Below are 18954 nucleotides of genomic sequence, written 5' to 3' on the forward strand. Positions count from 1 at the left end.
TTTAAGGAATATTGATAACATAAGAGAAGAAATCATGGTGAAATAAAATGGGCAGGTAAGACCAGAGTGTAGAAAAATTTTGGAACAGGAATTAAGTCTGCAAAGGCAGCTCAAGTAATAAACAGATCCAGAGAGGGAATGTATAAATATGAAGAGGAATTTCAAAAGACTTGCATTGAAAATGTCAGGTTTTTCATTTCTCATGATCTACAACATGGTGCAGAAAGACTGCAAAATTTTATAAAATTTTATACTCTTCGGTGATCAGGAAGGTAGTGAGATTTTAAAATAACATTACTGATTATTGAAATGGTTCTTAAATCCTGCAAGTCTATACCTTTCATCTTACCTGGCCAGGGCAAATATAAGCAAGAAAGGCAACACAATTCTATAGTTGGAACCTAATCAGTAAATAAAACATTTCCTTCATACCAAAATAGTGCTTACTTCAAAATCAGTACACTGCAGTTTAGAATTGCCCACAGTGTATCATTATATGGAAGTCTGCCTTACTACTCATTGATGTCAGAAAATAGCTCAATATTTATGAAGGAGTCAAGTACTTAGCATAAGAATGAAGTAATTCTTTCCATTATCAAGATAATCTCTGAACAATTTGCAGATATTTTTAACCATATTATAATAAAATTATGGAATATATATTGTGTAATAAGCTGAATATATAATATGCATATAATTTCAGGAATAACTATGTTAAAAGAAAAAAAAAAAAGTCTATGTGATAAGTATTCTTGCTGGATTTGTATAATAAAACCTAAAATGGCTTTGGCCTTGTAGAGATCTGACTCAGCAATGGTCTGCTGTATGTCATTGTTTACATCTACTCATTTAATCAGAATATACATATTCAATAAAATATCAAAGTGACATGTTACTTACAAAGGGATGCAACAAGTAGTATCAGTCCTTGGTTAGTATCTCCTACCCAACATGCAGAAAAACATTGGTGTTGATTTTTTTTTCATTCCTCTCAGTTTAAGAGATGCTGATCATTTCCTTCAAGTTTAAAAAAAAAATCTAGTTCAAACAATATTATGCACAACACTCACAGATCAATGCATGTGCGTAGTTCTGATAGATCAAGACATTTCAGGATAAAAACCATGGAGTCCATCTTGACATCTTAGAAATCCAATAACATGAAACTTGGTGGTGCATTAACGATCTCGATGGGTCATGTTTCCCTTTTATGTGGTAATTTTATTTTTACATGAAACATTTTTTATAAACTTGTAGATCTATATGAGAAAAAAGGCTTCCATTGAAGCATTATTCTATTCAATCAGTTAATCCTGATGCTCTAACGACCTTCGTATGCAATTAACATACATCCTCCATTGATACTAATGTAGACAGCAAAGAATCCCTAAAAGTATAACTTTCACATTCATCTTATAGAACTGTAAAGATGTAAAACTTACTTCAGATAGTCCTTAGGCTTGTGATAACATTTTCTCCACAGTTTTGATATTTTTCTAAAGCTCTATCAAAAAGTACTTGAAAACAAAGCAAAATAAAGAGTCTTTTGTACTTGGTGTTTCTTAGCCCATATAGATTTTTGTTGCTTTTCTTTAAAACCTTATTAATTTCTCTTCATTTAAGGTTAGCTGTGTTGGTAATCTATTTTAAGTTAAAAGGTTCTGAATTCTTATTTAACCATACTGGGAAAAAAATATATATTTTAGAAATAATTAAAGGAAATAACAATCCCTCTAGGGCACATTCATGGCTCATATTAATTAATTTTAAAAAGATAACATTATATCTCCATCCTGATCTACTGACAGGACAGAAAACAATCATCATTACAACACAAAGGGCAATTGCTTAGGTGACAGCCTTATTTATTTGTGTTGACCACATCATGAGGGATATCCTTAGACTTAACAGAGCAAATATAAGATAAAATGCTTCTTGGTTGAAGTTATATATTATAGTTTATATTTTTATATTTATTTATCTCAAAAATGTAAGCAAAATGTTTTGTAAATCTTGAGCAAAATTCTAGTTTATGGTACATAACAGTTCTGTGAAAAACTATAAGAATCAAAAACCACATGTGGAAATGTGGAATGTGGAAATGAAACCACATTCCTTCTGCTCAAACTAAAGAAACAGATTATTATCAAAATTCTGAGAATTTAGAAAAAACTATAGTTTGTATATAACCTTTTTTATGTTAGATCTTATTACTAGCAAGAGCAATTTATAAATGGAGGTTTAAAAGTAACTTTATTAGTCTTGGTTTTGAAATACGTGCTTCTGCATAAGAAGAATGCTGTTAGATGCTGTCCATTGTCTCATCTTGGAAAACTTATTGTCCCATAAATGTGCATTTACTTCTGAAGTGAAATCATAGAACAAGTGATAGCATCATTCCCAGAATTTACTACTGAAGATTAGTTTGCCAGTGTTGAAAACAAATGTACAAGTGAAATGGCAGAGTAGTCTTAATAAGGAAAGTGACATACAGTATACACATATAACATGATCCCAATTCCATTTTTCAGTGGACTTTTCCTTATGGAGAACATTCTTCTCCCCTATCCCTTTCCACAGGAAACAATTCTCCTGCAGTGCCTGAGATGAGAACCAAAGTTTATAATCCAATGGAGAAGTAGAGCAATTTTTAACTTGCAGATCATCCATAAGTTATATTTTTTGTGAGTTACTCTTTTCACTGATAGCAAATGCAACTTAGTCTGTCTGGAGCTTTTATTTTTCTCAAAAGTTGTATTAAATATTAAACTAATACAGCCATATAGCAACTGTAAATGATTAAACCTACTATAGTAATTCAGGCATCTTATTATTTCCAGCTGAATAAAATCCTAACTCTAAAGACTGCTATAATGAATCATGATATATTAACATTTCAAAACAACAATAATGACAGCAGTGAAAATATTTCACAATTCACTTTTTTTGTAAAATCAGATATGGCTTTAATCTTTATTATAATGTCACCTGCTGCTGCCAATACGCTTAAACATCTTTCACAGTTTTCCATATCCTCAAAAATTTTTATTCTTATGCATATCACCTGTGAACATAATTCCCAGCGTCACAGGGTGTGACATCCAGTGCAAAGCAGAAGGCATTTTCTTAGCCTCTTTACTTCTCATATAAAGTTAATAAATATTCTCTAAGCATCTTGCAATTTTAACCCATTAGAAAATTCTGTTGAGATAGAGGAATATGCTTGTTGCTTTCAATCCTTACTTAGAGCAATTAACTCTACATAGAAACAACTGAAATACCTTGAACTTTGCCTCCTTTCAGCAATGAGTGGATTCATCTTAGGACAAAATTAATTGTTCTTATCATATCTCAAAGGCTGAAAAGTCTTCAACACTCTTTTATGAAGTAGTTTTCAAATAAGTACTGTGTGTCCTTTTGTTTTCCCCTGCAGAATAATGCAAGGTAAATGGTTGTTTACAAAATAAAGGATTTCCAGTAATTAAAAAATTATCAAATAGGTATCAAATAGGAATATCCTTTCTTACTGTTCAGTTAGATCAACTGTAAAAATAGCTACCAATTTCATAAAATGGGAAATAATCTAGAGGAGGATGGATGTAGGATGATAAAGGAATAGAATGAAGATTCAGCCAGCATAGGTATAAATCACTAGATTAATTTCAGAATCTTTTCATGGTCTCTTGCATCTAATAAGAAATATGGTATGTAAAATTAAATACTAGTATAAAATTAAACAAATTTCTGATAAAGTTCAATTACAAACTATGAATACACGCCTCATTTTATACTGTGTTAACCATTAAGTTAATGAAGGCACAGCATTATGCTTCTCATGAATTATATGACAAAAACATGTGTCTGGACCACAACTAGTATTTACATGAACACAGCCCTATTTTCCAGTGGAATCAGTTGCCTAGTGGATCATGGAACAAGCCTTATTTGTACTGCAGGTCACTTATTCATCTTTAACATGCAACTGGAAGTTGCATTTGCTTTCCACCTCTGACATATAATGAAAATTCATTGTACCAAACAGCTTTTTGGGATTTATTTAGCAAGAAATATTTATTTTTGTCTTAAAATACCCTTCAATTGCAAGTATATGAACTTAACTAGGTCTCAAGGAAACCTGGAACAACAACCAAGGATGGTTGTTTGTACACCCGACCCAGGGATGACTTGGAGGTTCAAACAGAATAAAGACACTCTGGATTCAGAGATGCAGCTCCACCAAAAAGATTGTTTTTTCTCATCCATTCTTATTGACATCTTAGCACTAAAATGCAAAGCAGATGGTCCTATTTGGTAGTTTTATATTTGTGAAATACAACCTTGTATCACTTAAAGTGTTCTGATACTCGCTGAGTGAGTTTTCAGGATTCTTTTAGAGAAAATTGTCCATCATAATAATGTAAGAGTCAGTGAGCCCAGGATCAGATACATTGCTTAAAGGAACTAATTAATTAAGCGAGGTTGAATAGAACAGCATGAAACAGAAGAAATATAAAGTACCTTTTTTCCTCCCTGTTTCTGCACTGTGGTGACTAATGTTTATTAAGTCTCCACAGTGAGATGCTAAGAGATTTTTCCCAAGATCTCATGCTGTTTTAAAAGGAAACAATGGTTTGTGGTAAAATCAACTCATGCTGAGCTACATTAACTGCACTGTGTTATCAGCTGATAATGGTGTTATTAACACATTACCCACTGTGTATATTTGTGAATTAGGATATTTCCTTCTTAATGGAATTGAGCCATTTTTTATGAAATGGCAACTGTTGGGCATTTTGACACCATTTTGGAGAGGTTGACAATACAGCCCCATTATTGGGTGGATTTTTTTTAGTGGATCTTTACCCTTTAAACTTCAGGAAGTATGTTTACTTTTACTCTATTCTCTTGCTTTGTAAGAAAAATATAAAGTATGTTATGTTGGAGAGTGCATTATAAATTCTGAACATTCTAAAAGGTCACCCACTAATACAACAGTAATGACTTTGCATCATGGAAAAGCTGTGGCTGAAGTATAGCAATTGGCTTTTCATAGTTAAGTAGGACTGGCCAACTCTGGAGTGTAGCAGAAAGTCGAGTTTCTTGTTCTTTAGAGGAGAGTTGGAGGTAAACATATTTCCTGTAAATCCAACATAGCCAGTAAGTCTACCCAACTACACATTTATTACGCGTGACCAAATAAAACAAAATGTATTCTTCATAAAAAAGAATCAAAATATGTTGCTGAGATTTTCATGCTTATTTGCTTCCTTCTGAACCTAAGATCATGATGTGAATAATGATGTAATCATTATATAAATACAGGGAGGCAAATGGCAGCACAGTTATGTGATTAAAAATTACCTCTATTTGTACCTTCCTGTGTAAGGAAAAGTACATACTGCTAAATTTGTAAACATTAGCAAAAACAAAGCAATATTTTTCATCTGTGACCATTTCATGAAATTACAATAGGAGGAAAACTGAAGCATTTTTTAATATTTGACAGGTAAAAATCAAAAATCCAAGAACTAGTATTCCAGTCCAGGAAACCCTGAAAAAAACCCATTTATTCTATATTTAAGGAGGTAATGAAATTTTAGCTCTCAGTCTACTCACAGTTTCATAATTTTTTCCTGAATATATTTCCAGCTGAAAGTAATTAAATAATTAAATAGTTTTATTGAAATAGATAAAGATACATTTTGCTAGAAGCTGTAAATTTTCTGGGTAATCAAAAGGTTTTGATCTCTTAATTTTGTTGTACAAAGAGAGTAAAGACTCAAAATCAAGCAACAATGTCTGGATATAAAGCAGTACTATGTAATCTATGTCATATCATAGAAGTTCTTCATATTTCAGTAACATAAACATATAACTATAAACCAAAAATATCTCAAATATGTAACTTAATCATTATCTTCTAAAGGTTTTGTGAATTAGCAGTAACTGATATTAAGAAAATATTGAATACTCTTTCTAGTTCTGTTATGCATATTCTTCATACTCTTGCATTCCTTCTTCATCCTCTCTGACTAAGTTCCTAATTTGTATCATGGATGTAATAATGTTTTCTTTTGTCAGACCCATCTGTATTTATATTTACATTTTAAATTCAGGCTTCTGCTTTCTACGTACTTGGATAGTAACCATCACAGTGCAACTCATCTCTATATAAGCTTCTAAATGCTTCTACAAAAACAAAAAAAAAACCATGAGAGAATATATTTTCCACTGCAGAAAATTATATGTAAAGACATTATCAATGCTGACATTAATATAAATATCTGATGACATCAATAGAAAATAGTTGAACTCAAGTGGCAATGATTTCACTAAATGTATGTAACTTCCCAGCCTACCTTTGCTTATTCATACATTTTGGTAATCTGTACAAAAATGTCATTTTTCATAATAACAAATAAATGGAGGTCAAAGTAGCACAAGTGCAATGATGGCAGTTTGCTTCATACCTCTTGCCCTATATAGTTTCTTCTTGGAGTGCTTTGTATGAAAATCCAGTGGCCACTCAGGAAAGGTTGAACAGGATTTGAAGGAAGGTTTTTGTTGCCATCCCTCTTTGCTTTTATGTTTTCCTCTCCCTGTTTTCTCTACTCATATCTGGCAGGAAACTGGAATGATAAGACAGTGTTTTGTGCAAAAATATTTTTAATAAGTAGCCTGGAAATTCTTTTGTTATAAAATATTTATTTCTAAATACATTTATTTGCAATGAAGCAAAGAACAGGAACAGGAAAAACATATTTAGTTTGCAATTGAAACAATATAGTATTGTTTTCCTAATGTATGATGCTAGTTAATTTCACTACTACATTTCCTATTAATTTATGCAGTTCATTAAGTTTAACTGGCATCTACAGAAAAAATGATCTTACAGTTTGATTTGCAGCAGGGGGAGATGTACTCATAATGAATATCTTGGTTATGCTTTCCCCACATATTTTAGCTAGGAAAACTGTATTCCTAGAGGGATGTCCTCTGAACAAAATAAACAAAAGATTTCTCTTTGCATTTCTATTAAAAAAAAAACAGTGAAATTATTAAAAACAATTATGTGCTTTAAATTTTAAGTATTTAATAACATTTCTTGATACAAGTTCTGCAATTTTAAAGCTCTTTGGAAATGAAAAATAAATGTAATTTGTAATTTATGATGCATACATATCTTGGGGATTGAGGATTGATTGGAAGAAATGGGATCTACTTGAGTAAGAAGGCCAGGTGACTGAGGGAACTAAGAATTCCTCATATGGGTTAAGCAAAAACAACAACCAATGTGCAACTGGCAGAGTCAAAGTATGTATTTAAAGAGATTGCTATAGATGAAAATTGTCATTTCAGCTGAGTTTCTTTCTTACTATACATTTTTCTTAAAATTACCAGAACATTTATAGCTAAGGATTAACTGTGTCCGTGTATATATTTCAGTATGACCGCTAAAAAGCAGACCATGAATGTGTCATGCAGTAACAAATGACACGATTATTTAAATTGTATTGTTCATAATTGTATTATGAATACTCAAATATACCTTTGCTTTACTAAATCTTTTATGGATACATAATCAAGGTAACAGTAGTTCAGCACAACAAGGCTTGTAGTAATAGGAGAAATCTGGCAAAATGAGCATTGTTTTGAGATTTAGAAACCATGGCAAATAATTCTTGTGTAAGAATTTCTCTAGAAGTATTGTGAAATATACCACTTATAAAGTTCTTAAGAGTAAGTATTGGCAAAGCTAATATGCAGATTCTAAATCATGATCTTTGTAGCTAAAGGGAAAAAACAGAGTAAATTAGGATATTACTTTCTTTTTAAACGAATACTCAAACTTTTTTCTTTACACATGAAAAAATCAGGAATAAGACAGCAGAAGAAAGAGTGTGGCTTAGGTAAGTCGGGTGGAACTAGGTTTACCTAAAAGTCTGAGACATTATTACTGTATTGCAATGTAAATATGTTTTGTCAGTATCAAAGACACTTGATGAGAAGCAATCTCATGCTGACAAGTGTTACCCCTAAAAACCTCTGCACAGCGGGTGCTTAAATAAAATAGGAATCTGGCAATTCTAGAACAGTTCTAGCAGAAAGAGAAAATGCTCTATAAGTGAAAAAGAAAAAATAGTCAAATTTTAACAGTATGAACAAAACAAAAATGTCTATTACTGTTTGTTCGTTTATGTTGGTACACATACAGTCCAAATTTTCTAATTAGTACAAAAGAAACCTTATTAGCAAAGCTACAGATAGCATCTGTTATATCTTTAGAAGAAGAAAAAAAACCCAAAAAAACAGAGCAAAAACCTCCGAACCCTTATGAAAGCTAAACTTGTTCCTCACTTGCCAGGTTAAGAGACAATGACCAGCATCAGATGATTGCACCACGTTGCTGGTTCCAAGGTGGGGGTGAGGTCAGGTCAGGACTTCAGTGAACAGCTCGGGGTCCCTGTCTGGATAAATGAGATAAAGGGCCCAGGCTGTTAGGTGCCCAGAACTAGTCTCAAATGAAAGCAGTTGGCATAGACAGAGGACGAGCCTGAGTCTCCCTGCTGGTTGTCTGGGAGCCTCCGCTGACTCCTCTGCTAGATCGTTCTTTCAAAGACATCACTGCACCATCTCTAACTTGGCAATGAGCCTCAGCAGCCAAATCCACCAGAGCAAGGATGTTTTCATGGTCATTCCCAATATTCTCAGAGAATCCAAGCCAATTCTTTTAGCATTGGTTCTGAGGTGTTGTGATAAGCTGTTGGCATTCTCTCAGGACCCAAGGAATGAGATGTTAATTGAGGGGTTGTCTTCCTCCTCTTTGTCAGGAAAAACACATTCTTGAAAGCGACAGTTTTTATCCTCACACTAGGGTCTACTTGGGACCATTTTTGTCTGTTTTCTAACAGACTTTATCCTTTGCTCATTGTTTACCCTTCTGTAACTCTGTGTTACATATGACTTTGGCAAATGATGTCCAGTGCATATATTGGATACGCTTGCTTCTTTCTGTTACCACAAAAATCTGTTTTGCTCAGATTCTAAGTTTGTATTATTAACAGAGGAGCTGTTGATATACTTAATAAGTGTAATATGATATTGTGTCCATACTCTAAATGCCTTTGCTGTCACCCCAGTCCTGTACTCTTAGATGCTTAATGATTATTATAGGGGCATGAATCACACATTCTCCACAGAATAACTAAGTGATGTTCCTATCCATGTAGAATTTACTAACAAGGTTGTAACACAGACTCATGTAAAGCCAAAGTAAACAAAAATTAATTAATAGCCACTTGGTCATTATATAATTCCTCTTTCAGTATAACTGATGAAAACAAAACTCCAAGCAGGTCGAGTCCAGAAAAGGTAAGCCTCACAGCCTAGCCTGAGGCTCTGCAAAGTTAGTAAAAACTCTTATTACCAATGACAATACTGAGTTTGCATGCTACTTTTTTAACTAAAAATATGCATTTAGAAGTTAGCAGTCTTGTTCATATTTTCCAAGTTTAGATAGAATCATTAACCTATCATTTACCTTCTCGGAAATTGGTGTCAAGGTAATATTTTTAATACTTCTGGTTTTCTAGGACATGTGTTTGTACAGTGACACCACCTAAAATCAAAACCTATAAATGTGAATGTAACAACTTACACAGTAAGTAGTGCATGTTGACTATGTTCTTTTTTTTGAAGTGTTTTTTTCTTGTTGAAAACAGGACCAAAATACAAGAAGATAAATGAATTATTAAGATTGTTAAATAAAGATTAATTATGCAGTAATATGTCTATGATAGATTGGAAATAGGGAAACTCCACTTGTCTTGAAGTATTTCTGTGCTATATCTAGGACTTGTATGAATCATTAACGTTGTTTATCATTGATACCATCCATGAAGGGTATTTGTCTGATCTTTTAAATTTTTCAATATTTACTTTCAATAAATATGTCACTGACCCATAAAGGCTCCACAAAACCTTTCTCTGTATTTGTGATTCTGTTCAGGACTTATTGTTCCACTGTATTGAAACAAAAATGGCAAATATTTAAAGCCAGTCACAGAATCCAAACCTACCTAAAAACAAGGGGGTACTTATTTCTATAAGCAACATAAAAATCACTCATTTTGATATCAGAATATTCCTCTTTATAATTCACAAGAATACAAAAACAAGTAAAAAGCAGTCATTCTTTGCAGAACATGTTGAATAATAGAACTAGTATTAGGAATCATGTGTGGATTCAAAAGTTTTTAGCTTCAAAAAGTGGTGGATAAGAGAAAATTATTAATATGCATACAGCACTTCCAGCTCAGAAATCTGTGATCCAGTGAGACTAAGAAAGTATCCAGAGGAAATATTGCTACATATTTTTATAGTCTTGTGCTTTCTTCTCTGTGTCTGCTTTTGGCTATTATCAGCGAAAAGCTTGGATTAGATGTACCTTTGAGCTAAACTAGTATAGCCATCCTATTTTTCTATATTACTTGCCACAAAGGTATGACTCATTTATAATCATATCTAGTTATTTGCCTGAAACTAAACAATGTGGGAATAAAGGGACTCTAAAAACAGCATAAACTCTTACAATGTTCCTTATCAAGTGACATTTAACACTTGGCTTTTGAAAATCAGATCAACACATTTTAAATTTAGATAAAATATAATTAACAGTCCTATAATCTCCTAAATTAGAAACACTACTGATATACTGATATATATATATAATCATCCTTTATCTGTGGGCCATCTGAAATTTTCTTCAGATGGAAGGCTGCAGACAGAAGATACAAGAGAATCTACAGAAGATGCAATGTGTCCTCCAGAAATAAGATCTATTCCAAGATTTGGCAAGCAGCTGTTGCCTTCACGCATCCAAAAGGTTTTTTTTTGACTGGGAAAGGACATGATATGAAAAATCTGAGATAAGACAAAGATGGTAGCATAAGTGATAAGGGAAACTAACAGGAAAAGTTCACAAAAGGAAAAAAGAAATTATGCAAACCCACAAAAAACCCCACTGATCAAAGAAAAAGAACCAAAAAAAGTTAGGACAACCAAGAAGTTGTCAAATTAAGGTCAAAGCTGTCATAATGATAAGATCATTGATAGACTAGGATGAAAAAGGATAAAACCAACTTAAGACAATAGAAATAGTAAACAGAGTGAAGAATTAGTGCTAGAGTGGTGTGGGTACACAAAAGAAGAAAGAATTAATGCAAAACAGGAAGAAAATGCAATTTAGTCACAAGATTTTAGAAATAAAAAAAGAGTCAGAATTTTAGGAACAAGAGTGGTGGTTAGAATTAACTAACAATGAGAAGTGGAATCATTGTGATGGACAGAATTAGGTAAACTATTGTGGTGGTGGTCCTGTAGAGCTACACTGCTGAAAAATATCATTTAGTTCAAATTGATTACTAATGTTCAGTAAGAAAAATCATGTATAATCCAAGTGTTAAATCCCAGGGCAAATCAAGGTTAAGGACTACAGAACTGCTATTTTAGTATAATTGTTGAATGTTATTGGAACTGAACTAGATTATTTTTATGCACGTGTGAGAAAATAACAATGTGAAGAAATTAAGGAAAATATGAATATCATAGCATTCATAGAGAATTCATTAAATGTGATGGCTCTTGAGATGCATAACTTCTCTTTCGTGCCTCATTGTGTATCACATTAAGGAAGTGATGTCTGGAATTCATTTTGTAAATAGATAGGTAGCAATGGTCAATAAATTCCTTTCACTGCTTGACTGTGTATATGCATCTATGACATCATTAATATATAATTTTACAAGCAAATTATGACAAACTCAAGAGGTTGTTCTTTTGTCTTTTTCCTTGTCTTATTTTTTCCCTGTTTTTCAAATGTGAAGTTTCAAAAGTGATTTTTGTCCAACATATTAGGATAGAAGGAAAACCATCATGTAACATCCAAAAGCATTGGCTAATTTTCAAGACTGTACCCCTGGCAGTGTAAATATTGCCTTAAAAATGGACTTCTTTAGAAATTAGTTCCTTAGTGGGACTGCACTACTGCAGGTACAGAATTACTGTAGGTACACAGAGCACATTGAAAATTTTATATCACCTGATGATTTGAGTTATATTCATTCTGTCTACTCAAGAAAAATGTGTTTAACCAAATAACAATACAGATCTCTTGGGCAAAAGTGCCCAAGAATTCCATGTCCATGAAGGATAAGAGTATTTTCTGGCAATTCATGTCACATATTTGACAATTTGTTTACCCAAAAAATTGAATGCATGTGCAATTTTAAGAAATGGGAATCTAGCTGTGCTAAGTTCACATTTAAATTCTAGATCTGTCAAGTCCTTTTTGCAATGATGTTACCCTGTCAATAGTAATTGTGTTTATTTCTGCAATAAGGTTTAAACATAACTGGTTTTACATGCCTATATATTTTTCTTAAAACGTCGCTATTTTCAGATAAAAACACAATCTAATTCTAGAATTATTTCTTTTAGTTAATATTTTCTCAATGTGGGTTTTTCTGTTCTTCATCCTTCTTCATTTAATTTCATGAAAGAATTTGAAACACAATTATATAGAATATTGACTGATATTTCAGTTCTAATAATGAAAATTATAAAACTCTTTTTTTTTCCCCTCTTGAGGAAACGTGCCAAAATACCATTCTCAAACTGAGATCCTTCAAGTTTTACCTGCCACCTTCTCCCTTTTGACTTGAAAAAATTATCTCTGATGGCAGTACATACTACATTTTTTGAATCTTTTATTTTTCCCTCCATTGTGTAATCTTCTCATTCCTCTCTTCATACAGCTGTACCAAGGACCATATATTTGTCATTGTTTAAGACAGAAAGCAGTGTTCAGAGTTGCCTGGCAGCAAGTTTGTAATATTCTCAGTAATTAGGTCGTGGGAATTGGGAGACAGACAAAATGGATCTTTGCAGCCCAGAGGGAAATCTGCCAGGGCCTGACTGATTCCAAAGTTTTGGCATGGAAAACTTGTCATTTGATGATTAGTTTCTGAACCTCTCTTATGTCAAATAGTGTTGTTTGTTTGTGAAACATGCTACAATGGCCTCTCCCCAAGGTTCACTAGAACGAACTATGTGGAAACAGAAAGTTGTTGGGAGTATCAGTAACTGCAGTCAGTATGATTTAATGGGTACCACAGTTTAGAAATTCTTTCCCTAACTGCATTTGTCCTGTTCATAGAAGTGGAGCAGAAAGCCTTTAATCAATATGTATATATGTATACACACAACATATATATGTATATTTAAACATAATTTATAGTGTATTATATGCCCAATAAATGTTGAGATATTTGTTTGAAAAATAGAATAGATCTGGAAGCTGTACATATGTATTTTATAAATTTATATATTAATATAACCTTAATAATCTTCCACACTGAGGAAGTTTCAATATTACAGACTTCAGAAAGACAAAAATAACTTGAAAATTATTTCAAAGGTTTACTTGGGCACAAATTGATAACTTGAATAGGACATCATTGACACTTCTTTGAAATTGCTGCACATTGCTACATAAAAGTAAGATACTATATAGTGAATAAAGGCAACAAAAAAGCATTTTCATTGCTCCTATTTTCTAAACCAGAATTATTTTCAAATAATTCAAAATATCATAAGGCTTACAAACTTACCCACATAAATTGAAGGACAAAGTTTAAATATTTAGCTATGCTGCAAATTCATTTGTATAATTTGCTCCTTTCAGATCAACACAGTAGAAAGTTTTCAAAAATTCCTACACATGGTTAGGTTTCATATTAATTTGCTGTAGTGTGAGTCAAGGATTCCTGAGTATGAACATAGAATGATAGAACAAGCCATGAAAATACATTGATAGTACGATAACCAAGGCTGAGTAAACTTGGATGCCACGTGTGAATATGAAATAATTTCTACAGCTCAATAGAATACAGACTGGATACTATCTTACAAGCTTGTCTCAGGCCACTCTGTTAATCTCTCAGCAAGAGATTAAGGTCTGAAAAAATATCTATATCTTCCTGCATTAAGAATATGAATGATGATGTTGAAAGATGACAAAGATAGTTAACTTGTGCCCAAATTTAAAAAAAAAATGTCATTAGGAGCTTGAGAACTTGTTTTAAGGTGCTAGGAAACCAACTAGAAAAAAAAGTAGGAACAAACTCTGGCATTAGTGCACATTCTGTCGCAAACCACTAAAAACAGGGGCAAAGAGGGCACAAGTAGATTTTGTCTGTTAATGCTCCCAGTAAAGGAAGTGATTCCTGCTAAGAACTTAATTCTGTCATGTATGGTTCATAAATAATAATAAAATATAATAGTAATCACAATAAGGTGAAAGCTGAAAAGCTTTTATAAGTCATAGCAAAGAAAGATCATGATGTCTGAAAGCATTGTATGCCTTAGCATATTGAAGTACTGATTTCAGAGATAAGAACCCTCCTTGCCCTGCTAAAACAATAAGAAAATATTGCAATTGTTTTAAATTGTCATCACTCTCTTGAAGTAATTAAGGAAATATTATTTTATATCATCACAGGTTATGTCAATTTATTCTATTAGTCTATTCTATTCTAATAGTCAATTCAAGACTATTATTAGGTAACTGACACCACAGACATAACAGCAGTAATAAAAAATATTAACTGTATTGATCTTATATCCTGATATTATCAGATTGAATTGAAGGAGAAGAATAGCTAAAGGAAAAAAGTCCTTTGTGAAATCAAAGAGTTACGAAGTCATTAAGTTTGGAAAGAACCTCCAAGATCATTGAGTCCAAGGTCCATCAAGTGCCAGGCGCAGTATATCATGAATATTTCCAGGAATGGTGACTCCACCACTTCTCTAGTCAACCTGCTACAATGCTTAATTACCCATTCAATGAAACAATTCTTCCTGATGTCTAACCTGAATTTCTCCTGATAAAGCCTCAAGCCACTTCTTCTTCTCCTGTCACTGGTTGCCTGGGAGAAGAATCCACTCCCACTTGTCAACAGTCTCCTTTTTGGTAGCTGTAGAGACTGATAATATCTTCTCTGAGCATCCTTTCCTTCAGGCTAAACAACCCCAGTACACTTGTCCTTTTATCTGTGTTTTCACTCTTTCATTCTGTCACATTAATGAATGATCCCATATTAATCTGTTGGGTTGTTACAGAGCTAAATGAATCTGGGGAACATTAAAGCTCCTCACACACGTCCAAACATCATCCTAAAATGGAATTATGGGTCTTCATGTTTAGGATGCCAGTGTGGATTGCCTGAAAATGAATGTAAAACGTGACCTAGCAAATATCCTTTTTGTCAAGGAAGATGTAACAAAAAGTTACCTGACAAACTATGTAGAGTAAATTGTCAGGCTGTAGATATCTCTGTTCTACTACAACTGAGTATTAAACATGTAACACTGCAATGTTGCTAAATAGGCCAGTCATAGATGTACAACTATTTACAGATCTTCAATATTTCTAATATATTAATCATCCACATTCATATTCACAGTTACAAACCTTTTCTCTGTAATAATAGTCAACATTTAATAGGTAACAAAATTGCTCTTAGATATGTATATGACTTGGAAGGATGTAAAATAGATGACTAGGTTTTACAAAATATGAGGTGATTGACTCAAATTTGTCTGTAATTATTTAGGGGGCATTTGTATTATGTAGCTAAATTTATAGAAAATTCAGACAGGCAGGAAAATACAAGAGATTTCCCATGATACTGTGTTTTTGTGGCAAGAATTTGTTAGTGGGGAGGCTAAGGGTGGCTTCTATGAGAAGCTTCCAGAAGTTTTCCCCACGTCCAACAGAGCCATTGCCACCCAGCTCCAAGATGGACCCACCACTGGTCAAGGCCACATCAGCAATGGATGTAGTGTCTGGACAATAACATGTTTAAGAAGAGTAAAAAAACTACTGCAAAACAGCAGGGGGAAAGAGGAGTGAGAATACGTGAGAGAAAGATCTCTAAAGACACCGAGGTCAGTGAAAAAGGAGGGGCAGGAGGTGTTCAAGCACTGGAGCTGAGATTGCCCTGCAGTCTGTGGTGCAGCCCATGGTGAGACAGTTGTGGCCCTGCAGCCCATAGAGTTCCACCCTGGAGCAGAGATCCACTTGCAGCCCCTGGAGGGCCCCATGCCAAGGCAGGGAAATGCCTGAAGGCAATTCTATCCCTGTGGGAAGACTGCACTGGAACAGGACTTCTGGCCTGATGGAGCAGGTTTGATGCTAGCAGTTGTGACCTCATGGGGGACCCACACTGCTCTGTTCCTGAAGGATTGCACCTGGTGGGAGGTATGCATGCTAGAGCATTCATCAAGGACTGCAGCCTGCGGGGACAACTCACACCGGAGTAGCTCCTGGAAGATTGTCTGCTGTGGGAGGAAACCCTTACTGGAGCAGGAGAAGAGTTTGAGGGGTCCAGATTTCTCCCCAGGAGGAGTGATGTGATGAAGCAACCAAAACCACCCCAATCCCCCTGTGCTGCTGGGGAGAGAAGGAAGACATTTAAGTTAAGTTCAGAAGGAAGAGCGGATGGAAGGTGTTTTAAAACTTGATTTCATTTCTCATTACTCTACTCTGATTTGATTGTTAATAAATTCAAATTATTTCCTCAAATTGAGTGTGTTTTGCCCATGTCAATAACCAGTGAGTTATGTCTCCCTGTCCTTAACCCATTATCCTGTCATATTTCCTTGTCCAGCTGAGGAGGGTAGTGATAGAGTAGGTTAGGTAGGAAACCTAATCGAGTCAATGTCAAACCACCACACCTGTTCAGAACTTTGCTTGAATACCAAACTAATTTTTTCTGTTCATGTAACATTAAAAAAAGTGTCATCTGATAGGACTAGGGAACAACTTTTTAATTTATGGGATGGCAGGTACCTTGTGCACAAAATATAAAGGTTTATTGCATAAACAAGATCATCAGAATTGTTGTGGAACAGCCTATTTTAAGCACTTCTATATTTTAGCATTCTCAGGACATGGTGAACATTAAATAATGAGCTCATGTTTTTACCATCATTTTAATTATATAACATCTGGGTGGATATTTTTCATATTCAGATGGATTTTCATGCTGGTTCACTTATGAGTGAAGATTGATGCTATAAATTTTGGGACAAGTAGAAGGAAGTTTATTGTTCAGCCAGCTAAAATAAGCTGTTGCATTAGACTACTAGTTATCAAATTCCTGATTGCCAGCAGTCTAGTGTAAAGTGAAAAAAACCCCCACAGAGTTATACTCTTTCATAACAGAGATAAAAATCAGAAAGTACCTAACTGAAAACTTTGATGTTTCTGTGTCATTGTCTGTGAAGTCTCCAGTTTTTTCTGATTCTGAGCTATTCTACTGATACATACCTGTTGAACAAGTCAAAAAAAATTCTAATTTCACATTTTGTAGTAAAATTTCATATAAATATTTATTTATCTATATGTTTTACATTAACTTGTATTCTTCATCACTTTTCAAAGTCCCTTCATTAATACATTCCCCTTAAAACATTAACCATTAAAATAAAAATAAACCAACAAGAAAACAACAGTGTAGTAAGGAGGGAAAGGTCCTCAGCAGTAGAATTTCTACCATATTTTATCTCACAGCTAGTTAATCAATATTCATTTTGTTACCTAACATGGACTGGAATGATTTTGCATTAGTTTCTTAGAAGCTTCCAAGAGCTGTGGAAGAAGGTTATAAGGGAAAAAATATATATGAAAGAAAAACCAGAAAAGCAGAATAATTAGTAGATGAAACTTCTGCTGAAAAACGTTGAAATTGTGATGTTTGCAATGATAATATGCTTTGCAGAATTATCCTGCAATTTACATGGCATATTTTCTCCTGGGTTATCATTTCCACAGTGATACTCACTTCTAGGGTTATCACAACATACTTTAGGACTCAGTTGTTCAGGCAAAATTATTGTGAAAGACCTGTCAGAACTAGTTCTGTCCTCCCTGACATTTTTACCAGGAGAAGTATATAGGGCCTGATTCCAGTTTACTCTAATTACTTTAAATATACAGGTTTTCACTGATTCTGTATTTTGAAATTATATTACTGTTCCTCAATTATATATGATAGACTAGACAGGTGTGTCACAAACTGGATTTCACTGAGTCATTTACTCATGATCCAATATCTCCTGACTACTTACCTTGTAAGTTTTGCATCTTTCATACACAAACCTATGTTTCATGATGTAATGCTGAAATATGGTTGATGGCAGAATACCTGGTACTTTTATTTAATGATGTCCATTTTTAAACTATGAAAAGTTAATTCCCAAGTAAGCTCATGCATAACAAGAAAATTAAACAAAGGAGACATTTTAAAAATCCCAACATATTTTCCCATGAAATTATTTATTCAAAATATTATTATTTAAATCAATATATTTTCAAGCTGTAAATTAAATGTTTATTGCCTTTAACTGATAAGAGTTCCAAATGGAGTGCAAATGAGTATGGCTCCTATAAAAATGGATATGATTTACCCACACCAATAGTAGCAATTTTCATGAATATAATTTATCATCTGTCAACATAATATACTATATGCAAACTGTGAGGTGACACCCTGGCAAAGTTCTTTTTTAGACATAAACTAATGCATTACAAACTGTCAATCTAGGTCACAAGACTAAACATTTGAAGACAAACAAGTATATAAAATATGCTGAGATATTTTTATTGGAGAAAATAGGTATAACAATTGAGAAAATAGGTATAATTTTAGGTCCTTTTAATTCATTATCAAAATCCTATTTATTTGCCAGAAGACAGAATATAACTGAATAAATACTTATATTTTTCATATGCTTATAGGTACCAATAGGCAAAATAAAGGTTGTATAAATTAAAGACTTAGGTCATTATTTTAGAAATTAAGTATCTTCTTTTTATTTTAATTATCAAAT

The 18954-nt window shown here is 33.4% G+C and overlaps 1 long non-coding RNA gene across 1 annotated transcript; it reads right to left on the reverse strand.

Moving 5' to 3' along the window:
• Positions 1-272: 272 nt before the first annotated feature.
• LOC135300060 (uncharacterized) lies at positions 273-6623 on the reverse strand. Its single transcript, XR_010361932.1, has 3 exons — positions 6471-6623; positions 3282-3427; positions 273-1017 (listed from the first exon to the last, which is right to left on the reverse strand). It is a non-coding gene; the product is annotated as an uncharacterized LOC135300060 (long non-coding RNA).
• Between the last annotated feature and the right edge of the window lie 12331 nt (positions 6624-18954).

This window comes from Passer domesticus, chromosome 4 (genome assembly GCF_036417665.1).
Source record: "Passer domesticus isolate bPasDom1 chromosome 4, bPasDom1.hap1, whole genome shotgun sequence".
Taxonomy (NCBI): Eukaryota; Metazoa; Chordata; class Aves; order Passeriformes; family Passeridae; genus Passer; species Passer domesticus.